Genomic DNA, 10,478 nt, shown 5'->3' with positions numbered 1-10,478 from the left:
GTGTGTGTGTGTGTGTGTGTGTGTGTGTGTGTGTGTATATGTATATATATATCGTGAGAGACAGAGAGAGAGAGAGAGAGAGAGGGGAATTTTTAAAAAGAAGCGACTTGTGTGATTTTGGAGGCTGACAAGTCCCAAGACCGGCAGTTGGCAGGCGGGAGACCCAGGAGAGCTGATGGTATAGTTCCAGTCTGAAGGCAGGCAGGCTCAAGATTCAGGAAGAGGTGATATTTCAGTTTGAGTCCACTGAAAGGGGAACACCCCTGACTCAGCTTGAAGGCAGTCAGGCAGGAGGAATCCTCTCCTATTAGAGGGTCAATCCTCTTGTTCTATTCAGGTCTTCAACTGATTGGATGAAGCCCACCTACATTATGGAGGTTAATCTGCTTTACTCAATCTACTGGTTCAAATGCTAATCTCTTTCAGAAAAAAACTCAGATACACAGCCAGAATGTTTGACACTTATCTGGGCATCCAGTGGCCCAGTCAAGTTGACAGAACCACTGCAGTGATGCTGCCTTGAATTGTTGTGTATTTTTTTTGCGGGGGGAAGTATAGTTGTTTTACAATGTTGTGTTAGTTTCTACTGTACAGCGAAGTGGAGTTCCCTGTGCTATACAGCAAGTTCTCATCAGTTATCTATTTTATACATATTAGCGTGTATATGTTAATCCCAATCTCCCAGTTCATCCCACCTCCCCTTTCCCCACTTGGTGTTCATACGTTTGTTCTCTACATGTGTGTCTCTATTTCTGCCTTGCAAACTGGTTCATCTGTACCATTTTTCTAGATTTCACAAATATGTGTTAATATACGATATTTGTTTTTCTCTTTCTGACTTCACTCTGTATGACAGTCTCTAGGTCCATCCATGTCTCTACAAATGATGCAATTTTGTTCCTTTTTATGGCTGAGTAATATTCCATTGCATATATGTACCACATCTTCTTCATTCGTCAATGGACATTTAGGTTGCTTCCATGACCTGGCTATTGTAAATAGTGCTGCAATGAACATTGGGGTGCATGTGTCTTTTTGAGTTATGGTTTTCTCTGGGTATATGCCCCGTAGTGGGAAATTGTTGTGTATTAAGTGAAGAAAAAAACTGCTCAGGCAACTAAAACTTTATTTTTTTTTCCTGAAGACTAGTTTGCAAAGTATATTTATAGAAGACAAAAGAAAGAACAGGACCTAAACAGAAACTAGCATTTGCAAACTCTATTCTCAGTATGTTGGAAATATAGCTTAGAACTTGCAGGGTAAATTGCATGAAAAAACTAGGTTATTTCTGGCATTTTCTATTACAGTTGATAAGTAAGTAGATATATAAAAGTTGTGTTGAGAATTTTGATATGACTAAATATCTTTTGGAAATGGTGCTCAAACAAGGCACATCATTAGGAAGTGGCTTATTTTTGTGTATGGAGAAAAATTTTGAGCGTTTTAAAGTAGACGTGTTAGAATTGGTAACCATGACTACAGATGGGATTCCTGCAGCGGTCAGTGTTAACATCAGACTCATGAAACATAAGCACAATGTGACATTTTGTCAAGACACAGAATTTTAGCCAATTTATTATACTATAGGCCAGAACCACTTTGAGCTTTAAAACTTAAAATCTATACAAATGATAGCCATCATACTTGACCATGACCCACAGTCTGTGCTCAAAATAGCTGTAGTGCATATAGTGGATGCTGAGAAAATTTTGAACTGCTGAAAGAAATTTACTTATTGATGCTATCAAGGAAAAAAATATCCACCTCGGCTCACCAGTGGAGGCTGGACCAGATTTGCTTCTTTTGTCGATGCTATAACCCCTTTAAATACTCTCTCTTCCCACCTTTTGAAAAAGCATATAAACTGATTTGTTCATATATAGCAAAATTGTGTCTTTGGCAAAATGATCTGGCTAGGAATAATCTAGCTCATTTTTGGCATAGAAACTGGTTTCTAGATGTGAAAATTATGGTCTAACCTCATAGTGCAGCACCAATGTGGAGTTGAAGACTGTGATCCAAAAGATACTAAGATTTAAACCCTGAAACTTTATGGCAATCTGCTTAATTTGCCCTTCTCAATTAATATCACTAATGTGATTAAAAATTACAAAAGGAAGTTTTTCTATTTAAGCACCTACATAATAGCCTCAATTTTGCAGCTTGGCCCACAAAACCTAAAATATCTACTATCTGTTGTAAACTACAGAAAATGTTGACTGAACCCTTCGTTATTTTTTTAAGTATTTTATTCAAGTATAGTTGATTTACAGCTGTGTTAATTTCTGCTGTACAGCAAAGTGATTCAGTTATACGTATATATACACATATATATATGTATATATATATACGTTCTTTTTCATATTCTTTTCCATTATGGTTTATCACAGGATATTGAATGTAGTTCCCTGTGTTGTACAGTAGGACCTTGTTTTTAGCTGCTCAACCCTCTTTAAATCAGAGGTCCACAACAGTGTTCAGACCCTGTATTCTACCTCTCAGCTAACCCTAGGGGGGCACTTGAAAATTTGTGCGGGTATGTTTTTTTTTTTTTTCGCTTGTCATAGCAATTTGTTGTTTTAATCTTATCATTGTCACTATAATTGAGAAGTGAGGTGGTTGACACTAGCTTTTAGTGGGAAGAGGCCAGAAGTGTTAACTATGCTGCAGTGAATGAGAAAGTCTCACACAATGAACACTTGTCCCTCATCTTGTATGACTTTTGAATATCAAGCCAGGCATTCACATGGGGTAGAGCCTGCTTATCACTACCTGAGCCTAGAACCTAAATAGGTTTTACATATAAAAGCACGGCAATTTTTTCACAATTTTTATAGGCACAGAACTTTCTAGGAGTATAACTATTGAGTAAATAGAGGGAAGGTCATACTTTTCTTTGCTTGGAACTATGAGAGTTGGTTGGAACTACATATATAAGAGAACTATAAGAGTTGTTCCCAATTTCAAAAAATTATGTCATTGCAGCAACACTACTTTTGTTATTCGAGTTGACAATGCAGCACACCTGTATCACTATGCATTTACAGCAGTCACATTCGTGGTGATTCATATATGTACATATTACCAGACATACCCACACATACATACATACATCATCTTATATGCTATCTGATATATGTTAAATAAGTAAATATATATATGTATTTAGCCCTTACTTCAAAATATTATGCATAAGTTAGAACTATTGACAATATTCAGTTAGTTATCTTAAGTCTATATTTAAACATTTAAAAAATATAAACATATTTGTTATAAGTAGATATAGGCATCTGCTATATTTTTGATACAGTGGTGCCCAAGCATTCATATACTTAAGTACATATTTATTTATTCTCTCCTCTATCGCTACAAAATATTTTATTTAAAAAAAAGGTGCTGTGGACTGAATGTTTGTGTGCCCCCAAATTCATCTGCTGAAATTCTAACCCCAAATGTAATGGTACTTAGAGATGGGGCCTTTGAGAGATAGTTAGGTCATGAGGGTGGAACCCTCATGATGGGATTAGTGCCCTTATAAGAAAAGACATGAGAAAGCTTGCTTCTTCTCTCTTTGATCTCTGCCATATGAGCACATAGCAAGAAGATGACCACCTGCAAACTGAGAAGAGGGTCCTCACCAGAACCTGACTTCCCAGCTCCAGAACTGTGAGAAATAAATTTCTGTTGTTTAAGACACCCAGTCTTTGGTAATGTGCCATAGCAGTCTGAACTGACTAAAACAGGGGGTTCTGAATCTCATAAGTTGAGAATTTGCCTCAAATATAAAATCCATTGTGCAAAGAATTTATCTGTGTTCAGAAGTATTTTTATTTCTGCACAATAGTCTTTGGTTATAAAAATGAATAAAACTAAATATTGCTTCCAGTTGGAGGAATCAAGGTTGGATTCTGTACTGTAGACAACGATGCAAAATAATAATAATACCTGAAACTAACTCTGTACTTTATTTTGGTTCAGGAAAACAATTTATCAAGTTTCCAGTCTAAATCAAAGGAATAGGGACTTCCCTGGTGGCATAGTGGTTAAGAATCCACCTGCCAATGCAGGGGACACAGGTTCAATCCCTGGTCCAGGAAGATCCCACATGTCGTGGAGCAACTAAGCCCTTGTGCCACAACTACTGAGCCTGCGCTCTAGAGCCCACAAGCCACAACTGCTGAGCCCGTGCACCACAATTACTGAAGCCCGCGCACCTAGAGCCTGTGTGCCCCGCAGCAGGAGAGGCCACCATGATAAGAAGCCCGAGCACTGCAACGAAAAGTGGCCCCCGCTCGCCACAACTAGAGAAAGGCTGTGCACAGCAATGAAGACCCAACGCAGCCAAAAATAAATACATAAATAAAAACTTTTTTTAAAATTTATAAATCAAAGGAATACTGATTTTTAAAAAATCAATTAAATATTTTTATTTCTCAAGTTGTGCATTTTCAATTTAAAATGTAGTCAATAACATAGTTTCCCAACCTTAGCACTGTTGCCATTTTGGGCCAGATAACCCTTTGTTGTGGGAGGTTGTCCTGTGCCTCTAACTACTGATGCCAGTAGCATCCGTCTGGTTTAATAACAGTAGATGTCTCCACACATTGCCAAATGTATCCCGAAGGGCAAAATCCCAGGCCAGTAATATTTAAGTGTTCATGCCAGGTAATTGTAGGGTCAGTGTCTGATTTTTGGGGAGGGTGGTTTTAGAAAGTGAAAGGAATACATTTCCTGACTATAGGGAAGATGTGGTTTGCTTTTCCTCACGTAGTAGGGACCCTCAAGGAAGCGGGCAGACCTATTGCGGGATGGGTGCTCCGTTCACCGAGGGCCATGGACCCTTAGACTCTGGGTGTACAGCCTCAGTCAAGGTTCCCATGCTCCTGAAGGACACAGGAGCAGCAGTACTGCTTCGTGGGATTATGTGAGCTTAGACAACAGGGAGAAACAGAGCAGCCTTGTGGAATGGTCTGCTTTGGGTACAATACTCCATGTCCATCAGTGGAACCTCAGGGTAGGGCAGGGGAAGAGGGAGCCACAATAATGATGAGTTGAATTGCCCATCAGATAAATAGGGTGGGGGCTCAGAATCATATTTAATTTTAGAAAAATATGACACTTCTTACAGAGTAAAGTTCATATGTACCTTGCATGGCACACGTGATTCTTTATGATTGGCCCCCAAGAAGTCTACCCTCGCCGTTTCCAATGCATTTTATATGATGCAGTTATGGCAAGTGTTCCACATGTTAATGGACCCCTGTTGGCACTGCACTCCCCTTTGCTCCAGTCTGCTGATGAAAACTTCTGCCTGAGGGGAAGTGTTAGCTCTGTGAATTCTTTGGTCTCCCCAGGAAGAGCCAATGCTTCTTTCCTCTGGACTCCCACATATTTGTTTCATACTTATGAGGCTTTTCATATTGCACTGTATCTAGTCTGTCTCTTTCACCAGGTAATGAACACCTGCAGAGTGGAGAATTTTGCCTTATTTGTTCATCCCTAGCACTTAGCACAGTGCCTATTAATATATAGCTGGTACATGTTTATTGAATGACTGGATCAGGGATAGTTTTGCCTGGAAATGGGGACATGAACATAATGGCAATTTTCATATCACATTATTTTGAAGACTGTAGAAGGATTCCTAAAATTCTACAGGGGATTAGAAAATGTAGTATAAGATGCAGCCTATCAATTCTTCAATGAAAGACTTTCTTCTTTCTATTCTACTTATCTTTAAATACCACATGTCCCTCTATCTTCTGCCCAGTTCTCTGCTACTCTTTTGAATAAAACTACTCCAAAAGTTGTATGCCCTCCCAGTTGCTATTTTCTATCTCCTCATGATCTCTCGAACCCATTCTAGTCTACTTTTATTCCTGCCACTTCACTGGAATAGTTCTTTCCTTACTTGGCATTTGGCCGAGTTCATCAATTTCTTCTCCTTGAAACATCTTCCTCCCTTCCCTTTGAGCATCCAATCTCTCTTGGTTTTCCTCCTAACTCAATGGTCTCTCCTCAGTCTTTGTTGGTCTCTCTTCCTCTCCCCAACCTCAGGATGTTGGAGCATCCTAGGGTTAATTCCTCAGGCTTCTTCTCTATCTGCTCTTCTTCTTGAGAGATCTCCTGAACTTGTATCTGACTATATGACATCTCCACTTGGATGTCCAATAGGGTCTCCAACTTAACGTGTCCTTTTTAAAAAGAACTCCTAAAACAATACCTGGCATGTATTAGATGCTCAATAAATATTGACTCAATCGAGTGAATGCTCATATTATCTGTTTTTCTTTAAGGTGAGGGACTTAAGTTTTCTTTCAATTAGTCCTTCAGATTTGGACCATGGAAGCTGACATTGTCCAATTTGTTCCCTGAAAAGAGCTTTCCATGGAAGTTCTCTCTGTGTGGAATTTGTATGAGGAATAGATTCACCACTAGAGGGTGAGCATGTACCACTTATATTTCGAGAAGGTCACGGTAAGAAAAAATGGAGTAATTAGAAAAATAAGTTAAGTGTTCTTGGATCTATCCATTCTCTGATTTTCTGTTCATATTTTCTTGCTGTTGAGGAAAAATTTTAAAGGATACATTTACTTTGTAAAGAGAATGAACATTTTCTAAATGGAACCAAAGGAAAAATAATACATTTTTCTAGTTAGCATTAAGGGAAAATGCAAGTGAAAGTATCACAATTAAAGGACACATATATCTGAATCAAAACAAAACTCATCATTCACTTTTAAGATGAGGAATTATTTTAAATCATGAACGACTCTTGGTTATAGGCATTTTTCTACATTTTGACAAACATTTATTGAGCACCTAGTATGTAGCGGGAATAAGAAAATATCCTTGCCTTTGGGGAGTTCACAGTCTGCTGGAAAAGACAGTCATGTAAACATAAAGCGTAATGCACCAGTAAGTGCTATAATAAAGATGTGTAGAAAGTGTTTTAAGAGCCTTCAGAGCCTAGAAAGGATGAGACTAGCCATGGTGAGGGGGATTTCACAGAGATGGGGACATTCTTATGTCCCAGACTACCATTTATCCCAACTGGGCCTCCCCATATCTCTGTTGACAGTTGCTAGGATGCGTGTTCTGGCTCTGTGCTACTGCTCTACGACCCAACTGGTACACAGTGTAGGATTTCGATATTTATATACACTAATCTTAGCACTATACCTATCTAAGCACTGTTTTCCTAGTCTTTTCTCATCCAATTCTGGGGTCAACACCCAGATAATTAGCTTAGTTGAGTGAACCAATAGGGTGTACAAGTAAGTAGCTGAAAAACTTTGGAGAAGTGCAAGAGTAGTCCTGTAGAAAGTCAGCCTCATTGGGCGTTGGAAATTACCAGAGCCCCAGTCAGTATGACGTTAGTATGCTTAACTGACCAGTGTGTTGCCAATGAATCCTATGGCATAGAAAGCTTTATTTTCCTTGTGTTTCTTAAATTAAATCTAGACTGTCAGAGTATGCTGGTTTATGGGAAAATAAACTCTCCTAAGCTTATGTCCTCCGGCTGGGTATGTGTGGGCCTGCAGAGATATGATTCAGCACATACCTTTAGATGAGCCAGAGGTGTACCTACAGGAAGAAGAGCTTATAAAAAGACAATAATTCTTTTTTTTCTTTTCTTTTCTTTTTTTCTTTTGCGGTACGCGGGCCTCACACTGTTGTGGCCTCTCCCGTTGTGGAACACAGGCTCAGCGGCCATGGATCACGGGCCCAGCCGCTCCGCGGCATGTGGGATCTTCCCGGACCGGGGCACAAACTCGTGTCCCCTGCATCGGCAGGAGGACCCTCAACCACTGCGCCACCAGGGAAGCCCAAGACGATAATTCTTATTGTAGGATGCGGTTACTCTTCTGTACTCCCCCAGAACAGTTTTGAGTGCAGGAGATTGCCAGTTGGAAACCTCAGAAAGCTGTCGTTAGGAAAATGCTGTTATAGGAAATGAGAGTCTACACAAGGTTTGGTACTTTTTAAAGTAGCAGAGTTATTTTTTCAATGAAAGAAATCAAAGGGATTAAAAACTAAAGATGTGATTTGATTGAGATGCCAACCCCTCTCTTATTATCTCCAATATAAGAGCCAGAGTAGGGTGGCAGGGGGAGGGGAAAGGCAGCAACACCTTGATACGGATTTGAAAACCCCAGGAAACCAAGGGCAAAACAACACATTTAGGTGAATGTTTAGGTATTTTTATGAATATTTTGTGAAGCTGTATCTTTAGCTTTTTTGTGTGAGAAAATTGTGGAAAAGGATAAATGAGATTTTAATATTTTTATTAAGATATGATTATTTGTTATTCAATGTTAGAGGGAAACAGAAAGAATTCCAAATTGTTCTGTCTGGATTTTGGAATGATACAATGATAGATGAAATTTAAACTCAACATAGCAACGTAATGCTGCAGAAGCTAAGATTTTCAATAACTGTGTTTATGCACTGTGATAGCTTATAAATTAAAAACCTAGCAACTCTTAGGAAATACACTCAGCCATCACCAGGGATAATATAAGTGACTTCTGTATAAAAAGGGGAGTTTGGACCTGATGCTATATTGCAAATGGAAGAGGAAGTAAATTTGAAAGTAGTATTTTACTGATTATTTGGTGCATCTATATGTCTACAATGAAAAAACAAAAGCAAAAAACATCAGAAGCAGCTATGAAACATAAGTGGGCTGGGTAAGGGCTGACCAGAGTGTAGGGGGCAAATTATATTGACTTTAAACTCAAATAAAAAATATTGCTTTTCAAATTCTTTGTATAATTAATTAATGTGGAATATTACTGAAAAGAGCCAAGACATAAAGTAAGCTGACCCTGATTAGAGTACTCAAGGGGGATAAAAAAATGAGAAAAGTCAAAATGAGTTAAAATAAGTTAAAAAGTTAAAATGAGAAAAGTCCCAAGTAGCTTGTGAAATTTGCCACCTTAAGGAATTTTTAAGAGGCCTTGAGACAATTCTAAACCTCAAAAACCAAAAACCTGAGACGTTTCAATGCAGTCATGAGTGATTTTGGACAAGTCATTAAACTTGTCCCAGCCTCTATTTCCCTCTCTGTATTGCAGGGTGAACAAATGGTTTCTCAGATGCCTTCCAGCTACAAACTAGTTTTCTTTTGTCTGAAATTATGTTTAATACTAACTTAAGTAAGGTTGAAGAAATTTCCTCACCCATCCTCTTAACCATGAAATAGTATTTTTCTGTGGTCTACATGTTATGCTGCACTCTTCCTCTGAATGTGTTGATCCGCTTACCCCAGACAGAGGAGAGCCGCTGACATGTTCACAGTAGTGAAAGAGCTGTCAGCATTGGCCCATGATTTAGGGATTTATTTTTTCTACTTAAAAAAATTTTTTTTTGGAATGTGTAGAGGGAAGAATATGAACATAGTAATCAGATAAACCTGGGTTTGAAACCTCTTACTTACCAGCTGATTGCAATAGCAACCGTGTTTCCTTAACTGGAAAAACAGGGCTAACACCCACCCTGAAGAATGAAGAGTGTTACCCAGCATTCACGTCAATACATTTTGAGGTTTCTGTTCCTTTTCTTATTTATGATCCACTAGGGTCTAACTAGAAAAGAAAACAGATTTGATTATTCTTAGTCTTTAGACTAAAGAAATCACTGCTGGCTTCCGATAAAATCTTTAAACAAAATGGAGTGAAATAAGTCTCACACATAATAAAAATCAGCCACTCTGACAGGGTTTCAATACCAAGGGGATTTTAGGCAATAGGCATTAATTAAATCAACATACACACCCAGGATTCTGCAAAACATTTATAACCGGTCATTTCTTCTCTTACGTGCGAGATTTCCAGAATGCCATGGGAGAATTAACCCTCATTTTAATACATTAGGCACTGAAGTCTGAATGTAAAAGCAGTCAAGGTCTATTTTCAGAGCTGAGAGGCCTGTTTCTAGACGCCTGGAGTGTTGGTCACAATGGGTTTAAGCCCTCTGGAGGTCCCTTCCCCAGAGCCCCCATCTCATCCTAGGTGTCAGGACCCGGGCGTCCCTCCCTCTCCCTTTTCTCCTTCTGAGCTCCCACCCCCACCCCCATTCAGCCGCTTCTCTTTTTTCCATCTTCGCTTTCTCCCATCAGTGGTCAAAATAGGAAACGGAAGTATCTGTTTGTTGCTTGGTGGAGTGCTAAGAAAGGTTTATTTTAAATCAAGATTAAAGAAAAAAAAATCCCTCCCCGGGTTCTTCATTTTGCAATGAGTCCGAGCGTCCACGGGCTCCCTAGTCCTCCCCCACCAAACTGTCGTTCACTAGTGAGGAGGTTCGGGTCTGTCGGAGGGAGTGTGAGCCTCCTGCGGAAGATTCCCGGGCAAAGCGGCTCGGGATCCCGGGAGGCACGTGGAGCACCGCCCCCCGCCCAGTGCCGGGGGGCACGGGAGAGACGGCGGCCCCTGCCCAGCCGGGGAAACCCGTCCCGGAGCCCGGGGCGGGCGGGC

Source organism: Aethalodelphis obliquidens, unplaced genomic scaffold (genome assembly GCF_003676395.1).
Source record: "Aethalodelphis obliquidens isolate GAN/ISIS:26980383/991018 unplaced genomic scaffold, ASM367639v1 scaffold11, whole genome shotgun sequence".
NCBI lineage: Eukaryota > Metazoa > Chordata > Mammalia > Artiodactyla > Delphinidae > Aethalodelphis > Aethalodelphis obliquidens.
The sequence above is the reverse complement of the archived record's forward strand: the minus strand, read 5'-3'. Positions refer to the sequence as shown.